The 20303-nt window shown below is 37.9% G+C and overlaps 2 long non-coding RNA genes across 2 annotated transcripts in view; one reads left to right on the top strand and one right to left on the bottom strand.

The window, feature by feature from the left end:
- Positions 1 to 13436, top strand: part of LOC103104007 (uncharacterized) — a 54407-nt gene extending 40971 nt beyond the window's left edge. Inside the window, exon 3 of the long non-coding RNA XR_001627654.2 lies at positions 12819 to 13436. This is a non-coding gene — a long non-coding RNA (uncharacterized LOC103104007). The remainder of the gene's footprint in view (positions 1 to 12818) is intronic.
- LOC103104127 (uncharacterized) lies at positions 5613 to 18447 on the bottom strand. Its single transcript, XR_008916083.1, has 4 exons — positions 17137 to 18447; positions 15302 to 15385; positions 12207 to 12450; positions 5613 to 6755 (listed from the first exon to the last, which is right to left on the bottom strand). It is a non-coding gene; the product is annotated as an uncharacterized LOC103104127 (long non-coding RNA).
- Positions 18448 to 20303: the final 1856 nt, after the last annotated feature.

The raw sequence follows: 20303 nt of genomic DNA, 5'->3' as shown, positions 1-20303 counted from the left end.
TGTAGTATCATGCAAACGTATTTCCATAGTGTTCATTTTTTAAAAGAGAATAATCATATAAACCCAAAAATACCATAATGAAAACTGAAAGAAGCTAAAGTGAAAAATAGCATCCTTTGATGTGCTTTCCAGCTCCAACAGTTCTTTCTCTAGAGGTGGATAGCATTCTTTGTCATAAGTTCTTCAGACTTTTCCTGCATTATTGTATTGCTGAGTCTTTTATAGATGATCATTCCATAGTATTGCTGCTACCGTACATGGGGTTTTCTTGGTTCTGCTTATCCCACTCTGCATCAGTTCATGTAGGTCTTTCTAGCTCTTTCTGAAATCATCCTATTCATCATTCCTTATAGCACAATAGTATTCCATCAGAATCCATCACAATTTGTTCAGTTGTTCCCCAACCAATGTTGGCCCACCTGACATCTACTCCTAGGACTCATGAAGGCCATCCATGTATGTTCTGTTATGATAGGCATTTTGGTGTGGAAAGAACAAGAGGGAAGAAAGAACAAGCGGGAACATATAAAAATTCAGATTTATTGTATATTTACATATCTCTATCTGTGTAAGCCAATGCATATGTATACTCACATATATGCAAGGAAACAAGGGATGATTGTAAGAGGTTGCAAAGGAGTAGAGGGTTGAAAGAAGTAGAGACCCTCAATTTTTGAGGTGAGGAGGGGGAGCATTCCTGGCAGGAGGGATAATCTACCAAAATCTAGTGATAGTAGGTGGGATACCATGTGTGAAGGACTGCAAGAGGGTGTGATGTACAATCCTAAGTACTTGGGTCAGGAAGGTAGATTGGAGACAGGTTGTGAAGGACTTTGAAGGCTAAGGAGAAGACTCTTATCTCAGGTCAAAGCAACCCTTCAGTAAAAGGTTTTTCCTAGTTCGTCCCAGTACTACTATTTTTCCTCTAAAATGATTTTCTATTTACATTTAATATATATTTCTATTCACATTTAATATTTCTATTTAAATTTTATCTATATGTAATATACATTTAATCTATACAACATATAACTTATCTTAAATGTTTAATTTGTTGCATCTTCTCTCCCCTTAGGATGTGAGCTCCTTAAGGTTGTCTATGACTTAATAGATAATCTTAGAGTTGCCTGAGGCTCAGATGGATTAAATACCCATGCTCCCACAGCTAGGAAATGTTAGAAGCTGGGTTTTGACTCAGAACTTGATTCCTAGGTGAACTCTCTTAACCCTTATGCTGGTGGGTTCTCTCTTTTTTTAATCAGATTAAGTATAAAATGAAACAAAACAAATCTCTTATTCATTAAACAATGAACAATGTGGGTGCTAATGCTATTGTGAAAAGTTTAGATAGACAGCTAAGACATTGTAAAATAGATAGCAGAAGGAATGTGCCCATTGGAAGGCATTAATGGCTATGCCTGCACACTTCCAGCTCATCCCTTAATTGTGTTAAAAAATGATAGGTTAAGCAGATGCTGGTTTTTCAGACTTGACACTTGGATGTCAGTAGAAGTTCTTAATTTGGGTCTTTTTCAAGGATATTAAAATATGAAGACCTCTGACATTAGGAGCTTCTTTAGCTATGAAATTATCCAAGGCAGGGATAATAGCTCAGAAGAATTGCTTAAAGTACAAATAGGAATTGACATTTATATAGTACTCATAGGTTTGTAAAGGACATTTTGAGTATCATCTCCTTTGAGCCTCATAACACTAGGAGGTAAATGCCACAGGTATTATTATTAGACACACTTAACTTGAAATAATTGGGTTATGAGTGGTGAAACGACATGACTACTTGTCTATCTTTCTAACTATTAACTATCTATCCATTCAATCTTATCTATTGCTACATATCTATCTATCTATCTATCTATCTGTCTGTCTGTCTGTCTGTCTGTCTGTCTGTCTGTCTGTCTTACTCTTTCTCACTCAAGATCTTTTGATTCATCACCCTCTTCCTATTTTACTGTCTTTCTCTTTCTTTCTCCCTATCCATCTATTCATCTATCTTTCCTGGTTATACAGCTAGCAAATGTAAGAGGCAGGATTTTAATCCAAGCTCTGTCAGACTCCAAGTCCACTGGTTCTTAACTTTGTTTGAGTGTCTTGTACTTCTCTGACAATATCAGAATATTTTAAATTAAATACAATAAAATTCACAGAATTACAAAAATAAATAAATTATATTGAAATACATTTATCAAATAATTTTTTAAAAAGCTCACAGACTCCAAAATTTAAAACACTCAATATGGTTATTTTTGGATGAAGTAGAAGTTATATCTTTTTACAAACATAATTTTTATAGTAAAAAATTTTACTCTCAGATTTTCTGGGCAAGGTGTTTAATAATGTCTATCTATACAATCTATTCAATTTGAAAGGAGAAAAAGAAAATGAATAAATTGGTTGTGTCTTCAATCAAAACTAAAATAAATATTGTTGATCTTCTGCAGCATAGTATCACATTATCTAAACTGTTCCCAATTAAAGTCTTTGTGTTTGCAAGAATTATCTGACCAGAAATAAGTGATTTTAGTGTGTAGGACTATGATGGCAAACCTATGACACATGTCAACACTGACACACATAGCCATGTTTAATGGCACGAGGCCACATGTGGGCTCAGGGTGCCTTAGGGCCAGGAATTCCCCTGCTTGGCCATGCCCTGCCCTGGCCCAGTGGGGAGGGCTGCTCCATGCACTGGCTAAGGGGGTGGGGGGTACAGGGCAAAAGGCAGGCACTGCTTGCCAGGTAACTGGGGCTCTTGGGGCTCCCATGGGGGCAGGGAGGAGGAGCACATGCTGTGGAAGGAGCTCTTGGGGACAGGCTGGCCTCAGGCCAGCCAGCTGGGGAGGAGTGGGGTGGGGCCTTGCCTGTGGAAGACTGGGAGGGGCTCTGGCCCACCTGCAATGGAGGAGTGCCTGGAACTGATTACCAGACACTTTTAGCACCCTGAAAAATATAACAATGGCTTTACTCACATTTTTCCTTTATGTATTTTTGAGACCTTATTCTCAAAATAATATCAAAACCAACAAAAGAAACAGATTGACAGATGAAGTTAGTAGTACTTGCTTGGGCTTGAAGTGTACAAAATACCAACCTTCAATTGAAGATTTAACCAATGAAATTCAACAACAAAAAAAGTCACCAATAGGCATATTATCTAAAGAATTCCTCTGCCCTCCTCACTTATCTTAGTTCAGGGCACCCCACACAAGTTAAATAATATCAAAGCCAACAAAAGAAACTGACTGACAGATGAACAAAGAAGTCACTAATCAGGTAAGTTAAATAAATAAATATTAAATAATTATATATTAAAATTATATATTTTTCTGACTTAAACTATAGATTTCATGAAATTATGGGATTTTTCCTTAAAGCGACACAATGCCCAAGTTATGGTCAGTTTTTTGGTGAATTTTGACACACCAAGCTCAAAAGGTTGCCCATCATTGGTCTAGGACAATACCTGGAACAGAGGTACAAAATGTGTCTTCTATGAAACACCACAAAGAGAGATCTTATGGGTACATAAGACCAGTGATAAAAAGGATACCATTCCTATAGAAATAGGAAGAAATAGAGATAGTATCAGTTCCAGGCATTTTCATTGCTTTACTTTTTAGTGCCCTAAGACAAAAATCTAGTTGACCTACCCTAGTTATGATTCTAGAATACAGAGTCCCATTTCACATAGTAAAAATAAAAGAGGCCAAACTAAAGAATAACAATAGAATTAGCCAACAATGCAGTTTGATCAAGTTCGTAATGTTGCCAGAGGGTACAGTGCATAGAGCATTTCATTTTTCATCTGGAAGATCTAAATCCAAATCGTACCTTAGGTCCTTATTAGCTGTGTGGCTTTGGTCAAGGCACTTTACTTCTATCTGTCTTCATTTATTTATATGTAAAATGGAAGGACTAGACACCATTGTTTCTAGATCTCTATAAAGATCCAAATCTCAAAACTTTATGTCTCATATGAAAAATAAGAAGAGGGAGCATAAATCCCAAAGTGACACTACTGGACAATAATCCTCATCCCATACTGAGGGCAAAATGGTCACATGTTTTAGTGCATAGAGATAAATGCCTGGGTGTTTAGCTCTGTTCTTGAAGCCTGACTTTATTTAAACAAGCATAGCAATGGATTAGATATATAAGAAAGGACAAGAGTTAATACACTTTCACTCAGAGTACAATTTAATTAAACTAATATTTAATAAGATCCTGCTCCATATAAAACTGTCTTAGGCAATAGGGATAGAGACATAAATTGTATAATTTCTGCATACTAGGAGTTTGGATTATACTGGGGAAGCTAGTTAGTGCAGTGAACAGAATACCAGACCTAGAGTTATCTTCTTGAGTTCAAATCCAACCTCAGACACTTACTAGCTATGTGACCCTGGGCAAATCACTTAGCCCTGTTTACCTCGGTTTCCTCATCTGTAAAATGAGCTGGAGAAGGAACTGGCAAACCATTCTACTATTTTCTACAAGGAAACCCCAAATGGGGTCTTGTAGAATCAGAAACGACTGAAAAATGACTGAACAACAGATTATCCTGAACACAGTTTAGAGGTTAGGGAATATGACATGTTTACACATAAATGTAATACAAGATAATAATAATAATAATAATAATAATAATAATAATAATAATAAACTTGTATAAATCTTAAAAGCATTTTAACTTTTTAAAAACATTTCACCTGTATTATCTCCTTGAAACCCCCTGGTAGCCCTGTGATATAAGTACTAGGATTGAGACTCAGAGACTTGTTTGCAGAACTAGCAAGTGTCAGAAGCAGGATTTGAACCCAGATCTTCCTGACCTTGAGTTTAGTATGCTATCCACAATGCTATATTGTTTTTCCAAGGTAGAGTATGTTAGATGCAAAGTAGGGACCCAGACAAAATGCTCTAAAAAAATTGTAGGAGTTTGGAACTGAGTACTTAATTGGAGAATGGAAAGATAGGATCTACAGAGAGAAAACAATTATTACTCAACTGCTATCAAGTCTAGCCCTTCCCCAACTTTCATGCCATAGATACTTCTAGACTCCACTCAAGATATCTAGTATTAACTTTATAGATATTATTGAATTTATTTACATACACACACACACATATATAATTAACACCTCCAACCCCCATTAGAATGGGGGAGGAGGGACAAGGACTCTCTTGTTTTCATCTTTGTAAGCTCAGCATCCACCAAAACACTTCCCAGAGTGGGTGCTTAATAAATGATGGTAACTAGAGTTTATAGAGTGCTTACCATTTGCTAGGCTCTGTGCTCTGAACTTTTGGAGTCTCATTTGAAAGTCACCACAATCCTGGGAGGTAAGTAGGTGCTATCCTATTCCCATTTTATAGGTGAGAGAAGTAAGGCAAATAGGAGTTAAATGACTTGCCCAGGGTCAAGTCTTCTTGATTCCAGGTCAACTACTCTATCCACTAGGCAACCTAGCTGCCTCTCAATAACTTCAGAACTGAATAAACATGCGATTGTGGAAGGAATAAATTCCCTTGTTTTTTAAAGCTATAAACTTCCTCTCTTCATCATATTTGTTTTGTGATTAGTGAAGCCGCATGTTTCCATGAAGGATCACTGCCTCCAGTGAACAGTAATGTAAAAGGGGCACATTTAAAATGGCAGAAATTGAGAGAATGGGCACAATTTTCTAACCTTGCCGTGGGCAGGTGAAGAAATGCCTCTGCCTGGCTCTGCACATCACCATCGGAGAGATCACCATTCTATCTATCTTGCCCCAAAAGACTCTCTAAGGGCCTGAGCATCATTGAAAATAAGGATTCAGTATTGTAGGGCTGGAATAAAACAAGAGGACCCATTAGAGAAAATAGCCCAAAGAGAAGGAGATCCAAGAATGAACTGATTTTCTGTGTACTAGAATGAAATCTTTAGAAACAGCAACATCTTTCTCCCCTCTTTCTCTCCTCTAAAATGAATGTCCCTGACAAGATGAATAAATTGGCGCAAAGGAATGAACTTCCAGTTCACTGAAAGGTAAAATCAGTAGAAAGCTGATCTGATAAATGCTTATTCACAGCCCAAGCAATATTTCATAAAATAACAGAGCCCTGGTAAATAAATATATGTTAAAGAAATAGACATCTTCTACAAGAAGGTGATTCATTTAATATGTTTCCTCTATTCCTCTCCTCTAGTCGGCCACCAGAATGCTAAGTAATACCCATTTGGTATATAATTTCTCAACAGCTGTATGCAAGAAAAAGACTGCACAAACTCATGTAGTTTATTTGGCACCTGAAAAACAATGAAGCCCTGGAAAACCAGAAAGGACTGACTACGGGAGAATTCAGCTTGATTCAGGATTGGGGGGAAAATGACTATATTTATGTCCCAATTATTAGTAGCCAAAGGGGAACGGGAACTAGCAATCAAAGAAACAAACCCCACCGACTGACCCCCGACATATTGGTCTTTACAGTTCTGGATACAAGTAGTGGAGCTGAGTTCCCATGACTGTCTAAAGCAGGAGTGAGGCTGGAGTTGCTGAAGACCTCTGATGCTGACGATGGTGGAAAAGTTTGAAACCTTCGAAGCTGACCATTGAAGCAATAGAATAGTCCTTTATACCATTGCTTAGAGAGAATCTCATCAGGTGACAGGAAGGGTAGGGTAAGATAACTAATGAACAGGTTTGAGATGGCTTGGGGAGATTATTTTTTTCCATAAGTGGATAATGATATACCTAGAAACAAAGAGATTTGGTATCTATTGTAGGTTTAATTAATATTTACCTAAAAGTGTTTTTTTTTTCTCTTTCAGAAGGCAGTAGTCTCAATTCTAAACTTTATACCTATTAATTTAGGGAGGAAATAAAAAATATATCTACTTTAGTTGCTCCCCACTTTGTTTTAGACTGCTGGATTCAGATTTGAAGTACCAAATTTGCTTTTATTTGATAGCAAATAATAGCTAATAGTTATAAGTTTAAAGTTCTGACAAGTACTTTACACATAGTATCTCATTTGAAAATGTGTGTATGCTAACAAAAGCAACATATCTTATGCCCACTGTCTTAAGATTCTAGAATCATGTATTTACAGCTGGAAGAGGCTTCAGGCTATTTAATCCAACCTCCTCATTTTAGAGATGAAGAAAATGAGGCGTAGGAAGGTTGTCACTCGACTAGATGTTCAAGTGATGAGCTTCAGGAATGGGATATGAACCTAGCTCCTCTCATTTAAAATCCTTCACTTTTTCCAAAATGGCAAAAAGCAAGGACCAGGAATTAGTTCTGGATATGAATTCACAGGACCAGGGTTTAAATCCTGGCTCAGCTATTTACTGTGGTTAAGGTACCTCGTCTATATGTGCCTCACTTGGTTCCTGATCTCTAAATTGAAGAGTGGATGCCTTCTGAGGTCCCTTCTAGCTCTAACTAGTTAGAATCTTGCAGTTAGGAATGATGATTTATCCTTTTTTTTTTTTTAAACCCTCAGTGCTTAGCACAATGCCCAACATACTTAGTTTTTTTTTACTTTTTTTTTTAATCTTACCTTCCATCTTAGAATCAATACTGTTTATTGATTCCAAAGCAGAAGGGCAGTAAAAGCTAGGCAATAGGGGTTAAGTGACTTGCCCAGGGTCACACCGCTAGGAAGTGTCTAAGGCCACTTTTGAACCCAAGACCTCTTGCCTCAAGGCCTGGCTCTCAATCCACTATCACCTAGCTGGCCCCTCACCCCAAGTTAATTCTTAAAAAGTTGTTGTTGATTGATTTTACACAGATTCATAATTAGAAATCGTCATGTCAGTAATCAGTTGTTTCATGTTAGAATTATAATTTGATGTTTTATTTCCTCTCCTTTTCTTTTCCTTCTCTTTCTTAATTTACTCTTTCCCAAATTCCATGACCTCGAGACTTGCTTTGCTTTATTTACATGACCAGTTTGTGCCAGAAGAGGGATTTTAACTTGGGTATTCCTCTCAGAGGCCAGAGTTCTATTCACTTCATCATAGTGACAAATTATTAAGTCAAAATTAAAGAAACTCATTTTGATAAAAAAATGAATTAAATGAGGCCCCTTCTTAAGGAAATGTAGTCAGGGAGAAGAAAAGGTCAGCCTTGATGGAATTCTCAAAGTAGAATTTAGTAATGCTGATATTTAGGGACCTGTCAAGCTTTGTATCAGAATTTTCAGAAACTGTTCCAAATACAATGCTTTTTGTCATCTCTTTATGCAGAAGATGATATATGTGTGACAAATGCCACTATATCCCTTCAGCTCCCTTTACTAATTTTTCTAATTTACATTTTTCTTATAATAGCTAATCTAAAAAATATGATGAAGATAGAATTTTGAAATACATTCCAAACAAGGTTAGGCCATCATCCAATTAAAGTGACTGGCAGGAGCTATAATATTAGCGTGACTGGTCAAAGTCAATTTTAATGTTAAATTTTTTTTTTAAAAATTAAATTTTCCTGGAAACTGACCTTGATGACTCCAGCAAGTGAACATTGTCAAGCCATCATTGTTACGATATGAATGAGGGAGTTGGATAAGATGAGCTCCTTTAAGTCTCCTTACAGATCTAATATTCTGTGACAATACTAGGAAGCTGTAAGTTACTCTTTGTGCTTCTGATTCTTGTTCAGGTCTTGTCTATTATTACCAAGTAAAGCCATCCACTATATTATTTAGGGATAACAGGAAGCTCCCTTGGGACATGGGGCAACTGAATCAATCATTTTCTGTGTGAAGGGATATTCACCCATGAAATCAGTCACAGCTGATAGAATTTCAGAGTTGGAAAAATATTAGAGGTTGACTTGAACAATCCTTCGACCCACTGCATAAATTCTTTCTACTATAACCTCAACAAATAGGTTATCCTGCATGTATCCTTCAGGGCATTTCATGTTTTCCAAAAAAGATAGTCTGTAACTCTTCTTGAGAATTTGGTCATCGTTGGCCCTCCTCTACTTCAATGAAAAGTTCTATTTATGTTCCCAATAGTCCAAACCTCACAAACAGTGGCTTGGATTTCCCTTCTTCCAGTTTCTTACATTGTCCTGAGATCACAGATGTAGACCTAGAACTGATCTAATACCCTAATCATATGGAGGAGGAAACTGGGGATCAGAGATGCTAATTGGTTTTGGTCAGGGTCATACAGGTAGCAAGTGGTCAAGCCAGAATTTGAATTCATGTCCTGTGATTCCAAGTTCAGTATTTTTTCCACTTTACCATGCTTGTAACTTGTACTCACCAAGTGATGCTGGTGCTGAATTCTTAGGACTCCTTTCACTGTTTTTGTCCTTTTAATTGAATTTCACCTCTATGTTAACTTCAGAAAGTCAATGGAAGCTATTCTATAAGCAGGGATTGTCTTCATTTTTATCTATGTATCTTCCATACCTATGCCTATTCCTGAAATTTTGGGGAATTTAATAAAAAAATTTTAAATGAAGTGATTGATTGAAGCCTGAGAGGAGAAATAACTTGGATGGCCAGAGAAGGAAGAGTCTTCTTTATCTAGGAGGTAAGGTGAATAAAAGATATCTCTAGGTCTTTAACCAGAAAGTCTAGGGCAGGAAAAGTTTGGGTTTGAAATAAAAGGAAAGAATGTAGAGGATAGACTTGCTCCCCCTAAGGACTGGGGTTCTCATATCTAGAACAGCAGGTGAAGGGAGGATCTCCAGACTGACATAAGCCAACTTCAGTAAATCAAGTCCACTCACTAGAGAAAATTGGAATTGAAGAAACATCTGAGGATAAGACATGACAGAAGAGGGACAATCAGGAGGGAAGAAGGGATTCAGTAGAGTAAGACATTATTTCCTCTTTATTACATGTAGGAACAGGATTCATTAAAACTAACGCAAGAACATAAACCTCACCAGCTCAGAGAAAAATGAGGTTGTCAATAGAGTTAAAGGTCACATCTAAGTTTCTGACACGTAGACTTGACTAGGAATCTAAGAATCAAATTTCAGATCAGATTTCCCGTCACTTTGCTTCTTATTCACCTCCCCATCCAGAATATCTATGTCTCTATCTATCCATCTGTCTGTCTGTCTATCTATCTATCTATCTATCTATCTATCTATCTATCTATCTATCTATCTATCTCTTTCTCTCTCTTTTCCTCTCTTTCTCTATCTCTGTCCCTCCATCTCTCTCTTTCTTTCTCTTTCTCTCTCTATCTCTGTCCCTCTACCCATCTCTCTCTTTTCCTCTCTTTCTCTCTCTCTCTGTCCCTCCATCTCTCTCTCTTTCTCTTTCTCTTTATCTCTGTCCCTCTATCTATCTATCTATCTATCTATCTATCTATCTATCTATCTATCCATCTATCTATCTATCTATCTATCTATCTATCTATCTATCTATCTATCTCTCTATCCATCCATCCATCTATCTGTATCAACAAGGATGTAATTAGTAGAGAGGCTAGAGTGCTTGGCCTAAAGTCAAGGAGACTCATTTCCCTGAGTTCAAAGCTGTGCTCAGACATTTACTAGTTGTGTGATCTTAGGCAAGTCACTTGATCCTGTTTGCCTCAGTTTCTTCATCTGGAACATGAACTGGGGAAAGAAATAACAAGCCACTCTAGTATCTTTGTTGAGAAAATCCCAAATGGTCTCATGGAGTCTGACAAGACTCAAATGACTGAACAACAAAAAAATATCTTTAAGATTTACACAGGGGGCAGATAGATGGCTCAGTGGACTGAGAGCCAGGCCCAGAGATGAGAGATCCTGGGTTTAAATCTGGCTTCAGACACTTCCTAGCTGTATGACCCTGGGCAAGTCACTTAACCCCCATTGCCTAGCCCTTACCACTCTTCTGACTTAGAACCAATATACAGTATTGATTCTAAGATGGAAGATAAGTGTTTTTTAAAATTTAAAAATTATTTTGTATGTATTATCTTAATTATCTGCACAACTATTATTATTTTCATTTTATAAGTGGGAAAACTAAGGCTCAGCATTAAATGACTTGCTCAGGGTCACTCAGATAGTAAGTGCCTAAGGCAGAATTTAAATTTTGGTCTTCCTGATTCCTAGTCCAGAATTGTGTACAGGATGATGTTGGGCTTCCTCTGTTTTATTTGTTCATTTTGGTAATCAAAGGCACAAAAGAAGAGTGATATAAAACATAGAAGTCCTGCTATCATTTCTTAACCTGGAATTGAAATGACCTGGTTCTTAATGTCTGCTCTAGAAGAGTGAAAGCATTTCCTACAAGCCTAGAAATGTGTCTTATAGGAGCCTAGTGACAAATTGGATGTCTATTGTGAGAGGATCAACCCAGATCTGTTCAGAGTCTCATCACCATCATGACGATAAGTCGATTTTTGCTTATAGGAGGCATACACAGATCTTCTTGAGAATAATCCTCCTAGACCATCTGATAGTGCAATTATTATTTGTTAAGGATTGTAGTAGGGAATCAGGACACAAATGAACTCTCTTCCACTTCTGCTCTAGTGTGCAGGGAGTGGGAACATGGAGGAGAGAAATGTATGGACCACAACTAGCTTTGAGGGAGTGAAAATGTATTGAAAGGAATTTTTCACATCCTAACTCCAAAAATCCAACTGAACTCAGAGTGGCAGCATAAGCCGAATAAAAAAGCCAAAAGATGGACAATTTTAAGGAAACTATGACTTGGAATGTGAATCATATGAACAAAAAGGTTCATGAAGGCTAGAAGGAGAGTGATGGCAATGGGGATGAATGAAGGGGAAGGAAGCAAGCAAATTGGAGACTGAGAGTGATTTCTTTTGTATGGGACATGAGAGAGGGACAATTTGAACTCTGGTAATTGGAATGATGGGATTACCATTAACAAGAATAAGAAGAAATTAAGAATATTTATTTTGGGTAGGGGTAAAAAGTTAAGCTTTATTTAAGATATATTGAGTTTTTACCTAGGAGAGCTTACAATAAAACACTGCCTTTGCTTTCCCCCAGAGATACATAAATTGAGATTCAGAAACAGCCTGGGGTATTGCATATTACCCTAAGGTAAATATTCAAGATACATTCTAACTCTACTCCATTTGCCTAAATGGAAGATGTCTTCAATTCCTACATCTTTTTTAACATAAGAGAAATAAAAATCTACATATGTGTATATAAAAATGTTTTAGATTGCAGCTTGTTTCCATGTAATTACCATCTTACCTGCAGTGTTTCTATTTAATATTGCTTGATTCTTGCCCTACTTCTCCATGCCTTTTTCAAGGTCAATTCATATGCTTAATCCAATTCTCTGCACATTTGCTAGCTTCCTCCTTCTTTTCTCTCTTCCAGTCCTCAGATGAATGGCAGCTCAGGATATCTCTCTCTCTGCTGACAATAATTACTGATAATAGCAAAAATTTTCACTGACTGCTGGTATTGCAATAAGAAATTTTCACAGCTGCTTCTGTAAATCAAAGGACATTTGTTTACCCCAAATTGTTAAGTCACAGAACTTATACTGGGCTAATGGGAGATGAAGATTCATAATATTTAGCCAAAATAACAAAGTACTTCATAAGAAATTGCTGTGATCAGATATGATTTTTGGCAATTTGGGAGAATAAATTCTGACTTTTATGTGATTTATGAAGTGGAATGGCTCAGAGGGTTTTGAATTTGAAAAGTACCTGATCAAGATAGCTCAGCATGAATCAGAACTCATTAAGCATGTATCTTTTTTTCCATTTCTTTCTTGTTACTCTCATGAAAGGATGGAAAAAGTAACAGGTGGGTAGCACCATCTTTATTATTAATTGTATTTTCTATTTTCAGCACCTGGAAGTGAAAGCGTGGGACCACATGGAACTCTGACTCCAAAGCCATAGAAGGCCCTTGCTGCTTTTCATGTTCACAACACACAGAGAATCATAGAGAATCTTAGAGTTAAATGAAACTTCAGAGTCCCTTTACTCCAATCCATACTGGTATAAGAATCTCTTCTATAACATCTCCGATGAACAGCATCCTATTTGCTATTCTATTTTTTTTAATCTCTATAGGGTTTTTGCTCTGTCTTATGTGACAGTGGGATCAAGTTGATTTGTAAGGTGGGGGTTGAGTAGGTAAATGGGTTAGAAGCAAACTCAGAAGGGTCAAAGTTTAGGCAGGATTGTCATAAAGATACTGAAGGATGGATGCATTGTAGAAGTTGTACCAGTGCTGGAGGCATTAACATTTAGATGGTGTACTAGCAGGAGGATCAGGAACTAAAGTTTGGAAGGTCTAAGAGAGAGAGGGGACTGATAAAAAGAAGCACTACTTCCTCTCTTAGGTAAAGCTACACAAGGGAATAGGGGAGATTTGATCAAGGTCCAGAGCTGAGAGGCAAGGAGGAACTCCTCTTCAGTCTCTGGTTTTCTGGCTTCTTCCCTTGACAGATATTATCCTGATCCCCTTAGCATATTAGATGAACAAGATGTTCAGTTTTTTCTGGATTAATAAAATCTATTTATTCTTTGTAGTAGTTAGGAATAGTGTAACCAGCTATGTGACCTTGGGCAAGTCACTTAACCCCCCTTTCCTAGCCCTTACCACTCTTCTGCCTTGGAACCAATACATAGTATTGATTACAATACAGAAGGTAAGGGTTTCAAAAAATAAATAAATAAATAAAAAAGAAAATAGAGCAAGTTAAGACTTCTGAAGAAACTTAGGAATCCCTTAATTATTATTTTATCCTAAATTCCCCTCAGGGGAATAGATTGTGGAGTCAGGCTATTGGATTTTCCTGAAATAGAGGGATGGACAGTTGTATAAGAGGGCAATTGAAAATCTTCTTGGGTGGATAGTCTCTCCTCTTCCCCAAAGGGAAAAAGTCTCTATCCACCAGTGAGGAGTGGATGGCTAATCTGATTTTCTTCAGATAGAGGAGGGATCACAACAGGTTGAGTGCAGCAAGATGCTCCCCTCTCTTCAAGTTCAAAAGAGAGAAGAATCCTCTCTCCAACTGCTGATCTCTTTTTCTTGGTGAGAGGTTCTAGCCCCATCCCCCATTGGCAGCAGAATTCCATCCTCTTTCTGCATGATGTTATTTCAACAATCTGTAATCTCATCCACAATGATCCACATGTCTCTTCAGAAGTATGGACTGAATCAAGGATGGTAGGTCATGACAACAGGAATCTAAATCCTGAAAGAAAGGCTAGTTAGGAGGAAGAAGCTGGGTAATCTTGGTCAAATTTGTAATTTGTATTCAAAATATACCATAGGAACTTCAGTGTGAAGGAATATATTTGGTCAACGATAGTAGCCCAGACCTATATTTCTTGCTACTAGAAGAGGTTAAGGCTGATAGATGATTTGAGCTTGGGAGTTCAAAACTGCTATAGAGGAGTTCATATTAAATTTGGCATCAATATGGCAAGTGCCTGAAGACATGGAAGTAGAGGGGCAGAGGAGTGGGGAGATTAAGATGATCAATATGGCCCTCTTTGGAAAATAGAGCAAGTTAGGAGGCAGCTGAGTAGCTCAGTGGATTGAGAGTCAGGTCTAGAGATGGGAGGTCCTGGGTTCAAGTCTGGCCTCAGACACTTCCTAGCTGTGTAACCACTATTGCCTAGCCCTTGCCACTCTTCTGCCTTAGAACAAATACATAGTATTGACTCCAAGATGGAAGTATAGGGTTTAAAAAAATAGGGCAAGTTAAGACTTCTGAGACCATCTGCTGTCAGAGTCACTAAATTTCCATCTTGGACAAGAGGAGGAGATTGTCTCAAAAGCAAACAAATAAAAAAAATCCAAAATGATGTAATATACTTTTTCTATCAGCCTAATTTATTTGCTCCATAATAGAGTAACAAGGAGATGTAGACCATACAATAGGTTACCCCATTTTACTAGGGCTTCCATTTGCAGTGATGAGTTGATGGAATCTAAAGAAATATCTTATTCAACCCTTAGATTTTTTGGCAGCAGAATGTCAAACTTATGTCAACCATTTATGTATTTATTTTTCTTTAAGATTTCTAAGTAAGAATATAGTACAATATTATAACTGCATTTTAGAGTTCACTATGACATTTTATTCCTTCACTAATCAATCTTCTCTTGATCAAAGTAAAACTTATACTAACTTTAGTCCATTTTCTATAGTTTGTAGATCAGGGGACAATATGGAAAATACCTTGTCATTCTTCTCATTAAACACTCCTCCCCACAAAAAAAAACAAACAAAAAAAAAACACAAAAAAACCCTGCCTTTTTCTATATGCTATTAGATAATAATTAAATGGCTTTTTAGTAGTTAGTAGCATTACCAGAAAGTGAGCCCTGGTTTTCTTACTCCGGATATATCAATCTTCTCATTTGGACTATGTTTCCTTCTAACTGAATTTTAATCCCTGGAAAGAGTGAATTAGAAGATGGATTATACATGAAACTTTACACTTCAACAGTTTTCCATTTGTTATAGGAAAAGACATATGTATGCTTTAGAAGTTAGGACCACTGTTATTCATTTAAAAAAAATCAGAATTTTGCTGCCATTTGGAGAGATTAATTTGCATATTTGGTTACTTGCACATATTGCTCTTTTTCTTCTCCTTTGATCAATCTGGATGACTTCTCACAAGATTTTTTATATTTCCCCCAATTTTTTGTTATCTGTTGTTCCTTATGGCACAGCAATATTCCAGTATCCCAGGTTGCTATTATAAGTACCATTTATTCAACCATAGCCCAGTCTTTGTGGTATATATAAGTAAATGCTTGCTGTTTCTTTTTCTTTGTCTCTCTCTCTGTTTTTCTCTATCTCTCCTCTCTCTACCTTCTTATTCTTCTCTCTCCCTCTCTCTTCCTCTTTATTTCCCTTCCTCTTTATCTCTATTGATAGTAAAATAGTGTATAGATACTTTACTAAGAAACATCACATCTTAGAGGATCCTCCATGAAGCTGCCTCAATAAGTCTTCCCTAAGAAGGATTCAAGAGGACATGGGCAAGAATCACACAGAGTATATAGGTATCAATAGATTGTAATCTATATCATTGGAGGCAACAGACCACAGATCCACTGGAGAACTAAAGGTCTTTTCATATCATCAATAAATTTCTTGGCTTATAAACCCAATAGAAGGATGCATTGGGTCAAAGGGTATGAAAAGCTTCATAGGTGTTTATGCAAAATTCCCAATGGCTGGACCAACTCCAGCTCAATTATCATCTGCTTTTTTAAAAATATTGTGGCCAGGGAAACTACACTCCCCTAGCATGCTTCAGGGGTCCCTCACCCCTACTTCCTGGTGTGAGATTGGTCTTGAATGGCCCAATTCTGTGTTGGGGGAGGGACCACGCCTCCTACTTCCAGGCACGGGATTGGTCTTTATGTAGACCAATCCCACTCCAAGGAGGGACCATTCAGTTGGAAAAGAGTCAGAGAAGTGGGGGTTTAGTCAATTTCAAGCAGCTAGAGCTCCAGTTATTTTTGCTTTTAAATAAAGTTTTAGTTAGATCAGAGAGTTTGTTTTCCTTTATTCACATTGATTGAATGCATTTTCCCATGATCTCTGACATCATAAATCTTCTGTCTTTTACAGACTTTGTCATTTTGGAAGGTATGCATGAGTACATGAGGATTATTTTAATTTGAAAGCTATTGCTTCCTTAGTTTAAATAATCCTAACACTTTAGGCCTTTCTTATTTGCTGTCATTACAAGTTAACCTTTGTCGAACTTATCTGGACCCTCTGTCAAGGAAGGGAAGACGCAAAGACCCTACTTCTGAGTGATCCTCTAGGCTTGTGGTATGATACTGTTGTATACTCAAGAAACCCTGTGTGCCAGTGGTAGGCTAGAAAAAGAGTCGCTTTCATTTGGATCGTCTTAGGAAGATTCTGAAGATCAACTGGCAAGATAAAGTACCAGACACTGAGGTCCTTTCTTGAGATGAACTGCTAAGCATTCAGAATCTACTGGAAAAAGTATAGCTCCCATGAACTGACTGGTCATATTGTTCAAATGCCAAATGTAGGTTTACAGAGAACTCAAGGCAAGCATTCACACAGAAGTTAGAAGAAGTGATACAAGACACTCTGGAAAACTATCAATTGTGAGACACAGGAGACAATGGCACAGGGAAGTCCTATATGGCTTACCTGTATCAAAGAAAGGGCTGTGCTATATATGAACAATGTAGAATAGCAGGAGCTCAGGAAAAAGATGAGATATGCCAATTTAGAGACATCTCTAACCTAAATGTTCAAATAGAATATCTGTGCCCACAACAGGGTAAAACCTTCTGGGCTCATATTGTTCTGAATAGTCCTTATTGGGCTGATTGGACATACTGTAATGAAGGAAATGGAGTACTGTTGACAGAATTCTGTGTAACAAGATTGCTACCCCTCCCCCAGTCACTTCTAACTGCCAGTGGTGGATTCTTGTTCTCTAACTGGGGTGCCAAATGTAATGAAGGGATTAGAGAGGAGATGGTGATGATGGGAAAAAGAGGGAATAGGGGTAAGAGAGAGTGAAGAGATTGTTCTCCTCCCTTCCTTCTGGGGGGAAATAAGCCAGGTCCTGTCCCCTTGATAAGGGAGTATGTCTCTCCTGAGATGTTTTCTGGGAAATAGAGGACAGGATACTAGAGAGGGAATGCCTCAGTGAGATGGCAAGATGCCTCCCTCAGAGGATCCCAGGTCTCCTGAGGACCAATCTATCCTTGAGAGGCAAGATGATTTCTTATGCCTCTGCTTTCCCCAGGGACATTAACTATCGGCTCCTTTCAGGGTATTAGGACTACTCAACTGCCAAGGAAAGATGTCAGTTCCTTGAATCAGGCAATCTTGAATCACTGGGATGTAGAAGTCAACCCTCTTTTGGGGAGAGATGTGACCGTCCCCAAATCTTCAATCCCCTTAACTATGTTGTTTAGAGACTGGCCCAAACATAAATATTAAATGTCAGCTAATTTATTGGGGTTCAAGCAGGGAAGGGGTGGCAAGGATATCAGGTAGGAAAGTGGGCAAGCAAGGAAGTCCTATAGATTGTCCCCTCTAGCAGGTCCCCCCTCCCTCCGCCCCAGTCTAGAGGTCACAGTCTTCTCAGTCCTGTCTTCTCCCTTTTGCCAACTGCTTCTTGTCCCTACTCTCAACTAGCTAGACCTTAAAAATATGAGTCCAGGGACAAGTAAGGGAGAAAGAGACAGAGAGAAATCCTAGGAAAAAGGTCTGTGGATGGCTCCCTTCAAATGTTCCAATCCACAATCCCACTGCAGACTTCAGACTGCTGTCACAGAGTCTTTTTGAAGGTATTCAGGGGTTCAGAAGGGACAGTAGATCTCCAAAGAAATAGGCTTCTTCTCAGCTTAGGGAATCCACCTTCTCTCCTCTGCCTTCCCCAAGCCAGAAGCAAACTGCCAGTCAGATCTTCGTGCTTCTGATTCTTCTTTAGAATTCCCAGTTTTTTCTTCTTTTCCTCCTCTACTCTCTCTTCAGCTAGTCTCTCTCAGAGACTGTTCTCTCCTCCATGTAGAATGTCTCCTCTTCTCTTACAATACTTTACATTGACCCCAACATACTAATGCCATTTTAGTACTCTGATTATGAAGGACAACAAACATTAACCAACAAAGGGTTGTATCTCCATCCAGGGACCAAACAATTTACTTCAATACACTTAATATCAGTTTCTACAACTATAAAACAAGAGGGTTGGACTCAATATCTTCTTAATTCCCTTCCACTTATAAATCTCTTAAGCTGTCATCTGGAGAGAGGGAACAAATAATAAACAGCAACTATATGCTGTTTGGAAGACCGATGAGGGCTTCATGAGTTCTTGGAGTCACATTTCTAGGCAGGAGACAAGAGAACTGAATTTGTTGTTTAATTTAATCTATCCTACTGGATTGAACAGATACTCAGCAAATCATCAAGTACAGTGATGTCACAATTACTTCAGACAAAGAATCATTATAGAATTTGAGAGCAAAAAGCGTCATAAGTGATCATATACTCCAATTCTTTGTCCCCAAAGATCCTTATATTTGTGTATCCAATAAGTATTCTTCTAAGGCCAATTTGGAAACCTAAAAGTTGGGGAAGGGGAACAGGCTAATGCCTGACAACTTAACATTTTTATAGCTCTAATTGTTAGCTATTCCTTACACCTACCCTAAATTGCTTCATTATTACTTATGAGGCAGCTGGGTATCTCAGTGGATAGATGCTGGACCTGAAGTCAGGAAGAGCTAAGCTCAAATCTGGTCTCAGACACTTACTAGATGTGTGACCCTGGGCTGGTCAATTAACCCTGTTTCCCTCAGTTTCCTTATAAATAAAATGATATGGAAAAGCACATGGCAAACCACTCTAATATTTTTGTCAAGAAAACCTCATGCAAGGTTGCTAAGAGTCAGACATAACTGAATTAATGAACAACAATTTCCACCCATTGTCTCTGATTGTCTCCTAAGCTACTAACCAGAAAAGTATGATTTCTACTCTACGTGATATTCTTTCAATTACTTGAAGACAGCTGTCATCTCTGAATTTTCTTTTTGCAAGATCAAATATTCCTCATGTCTTCATTTGGCCCTCAAAAGTCATAGATTCAAGGCCCTTCCCCATTTTGTTGGCCTCCTCTGGACACTGTCCAGGTTGTCATTTTCCCTAAATTGTGATTCCCAGAAATGACCTCAATACTTCAGCAGAGTAAGACAAGATCAAAGTGCAGCAAAACTGTCATTTTCCTATTCCTGGAAGCTAGAATTCTCTTAATTAGTTTGTTAGGCTGTCAAGTCACATTGTTGACTCATATTGAACTTTCTGTTACTCAGCCACTTTCAATTGTTGCCAAAACTTTGTGACCAAATTTGGAGATTTTTGGGCAGAGATGCTGTAGGGCTTTACCATTTCATTTTCCAGCTCATTTTATAGAAAAGGAAACTGAGGCAGACAGGGCTAAGTGACTTACCAAGAGTCACCGAGCTAGTAATTGTCTGAGGCAAAATAAGAATTAAGGAAGATGTGTCTTTCTGACTTCAGATCTGGCACTTTATCCTCTGTACCATCTAGCTGCCATTATATTTAGGCTGTAGACCACTAAAACCCTTAGATTTTTCCCCAGAATGACTGTTGACCAATTATGCCTCTCTCATATTCTACTTTTGATATTTATTTTTTGTACCAAATGAATGACTTTACATTTATCCCTCTGACCTCTGCATCTGAATCTTTCTATACTTCTTTCTAGACCATGTAATCACATCTTCCAGTTCTTTCAGGACTTGAAAATTTATTTCATTGAATCTGAATAACTT

The sequence above is a fragment of the Monodelphis domestica genome, chromosome 2, assembly GCF_027887165.1.
Source record: "Monodelphis domestica isolate mMonDom1 chromosome 2, mMonDom1.pri, whole genome shotgun sequence".
In the NCBI taxonomy this organism is placed as follows: domain Eukaryota; kingdom Metazoa; phylum Chordata; class Mammalia; order Didelphimorphia; family Didelphidae; genus Monodelphis; species Monodelphis domestica.
This window is presented reverse-complemented; position numbering and strand designations above follow the sequence as displayed.